The sequence below is a fragment of the Nannospalax galili genome, unplaced genomic scaffold (assembly GCF_000622305.1).
Source record: "Nannospalax galili isolate Female #2095 unplaced genomic scaffold, S.galili_v1.0 scaffold1714, whole genome shotgun sequence".
In the NCBI taxonomy this organism is placed as follows: Eukaryota; Metazoa; Chordata; class Mammalia; order Rodentia; family Spalacidae; genus Nannospalax; species Nannospalax galili.
The window spans coordinates 29,846-31,243 of NW_008334552.1; the positions used below are offsets into that span (position 1 = coordinate 29,846).

General features: G+C 45.2%; 1 protein-coding gene across 1 annotated transcript in view; it reads right to left on the minus strand.

Annotated features, from left to right (window-relative positions):
• Window positions 1-500: 500 nt before the first annotated feature.
• The window catches only part of Pofut1 (protein O-fucosyltransferase 1), a 34,273-nt gene continuing 33,375 nt past the window's right edge, over window positions 501-1,398 (minus strand). Inside the window, exon 8 of the mRNA XM_008829377.3 lies at window positions 501-638. The gene's annotated coding sequence lies outside the window, so the exon portion shown is untranslated. The remainder of the gene's footprint in view (window positions 639-1,398) is intronic.

Sequence of the window (1,398 nt, forward strand, 5' to 3'; positions counted from 1 at the left end):
TTTGGTAGCTCTAACTGCTCTGGAACTGTCTATGTAGGGCAGGCTGGCCTCAAACTCACAAGAGATCCTCCTGCCTCTACCTCCCAAGTTCTGGGATTAAAGAACTGCACCACCATGCCTGGCCTGGCCCCTATTTTTAAAAAAAATATAAAATGTACTTCCTGGCTCTTAAAACACACACACATTTTTTTTCCACCTTAGAGATATGTAGATAATTTTTGTTCTCATCATCTGCTGCATAGTCCATCCTATGAACAGACAATAGAGAAAATCCATTTAACTTATTTGGAGACATTAATAGTTGCTGTTTTTAACCCTAACAAAGGGTATTTCTAGAAGTGGAACTGGAAGCCCAAACAGTAATTTTATTGACAGGGCATATGGTCTTCCAAAGAAGTGTGTGTTTCCTCTTCCCCAGTACCATGGCTGTCCCCTGCACCGTCTGCTTCACTGAGTTTTCATGTAGCATAGAGAGAAGAAAGTGGACTTAGATCTGAACACTTGGATTTCCACTTGGATGCTGTACTGTGTCGGCTATGTGCGTGCAGCCTGGGAGGCTTCAGATAAATCCAGCTCAGCCACAGGCTACTGTACAATTCAAACAGGTCACTGGCCCATGGGAAGGTCTGGCTTTGCATCTGTAAGAGAGAGACAAGTCTTCAGCAGCCTCATCTCACCTTAAAGTCAAGTCCAAGAGTATGGAGACCAAATTTATTCTCTTTCTGCTTGTTTGCTTGCTTTTTGTTGCTGTTTTCAGTTTTTTGAGATAGGGTCTCACTATGTAGCCCAGACTGGCCTGGAAATTACTATGAGGGCCAGACTGGGCTCAAACTCACAGCAATCTTCTTGTTTCTGCCTCCTCAGTATACTACCATACCCAGTTTTTTTTTTTCTCTGTGTGTGTGTGTGATTTGTGGTGTTTGCATGTGGGTATGTATGATGGGGTGTTACCCACTGAGTCATCTCCCCAGACCCCTGGCTGCTGCTTCTCAATTTTTTTTTTTTTGTTGGTCTTTTTGAGACAGGGTCTCCCTGTAGCCCCAGCTGTCCTGGAACTCACTATGTAGACCAGGCTGGCCTTGAACTCACAGAGATCCGCCTGCCTCTGCCTCTGGAGTGCTGGGATTAAAGGCGTGCGCCACCACACCCAGCTCAATTTTTAACAGACACATTACAAACTTAAAACTGTACATACTGGGGCTCTCTGGAGAGATGGCTCAGTGGTTAACAACACTGAATGTTTTTTGCAGGAGACCTGGGTTCGAATCCCAGCACCCACATGACAGCTAACAACTGTCTGTAACTCCAGTTCCAGGGGATCTAACAGCCTCTTCTGTCCTCTACAGGTATTGCACGACATGGGTGCACTTACCTACATGCAGGCAATACACACATACA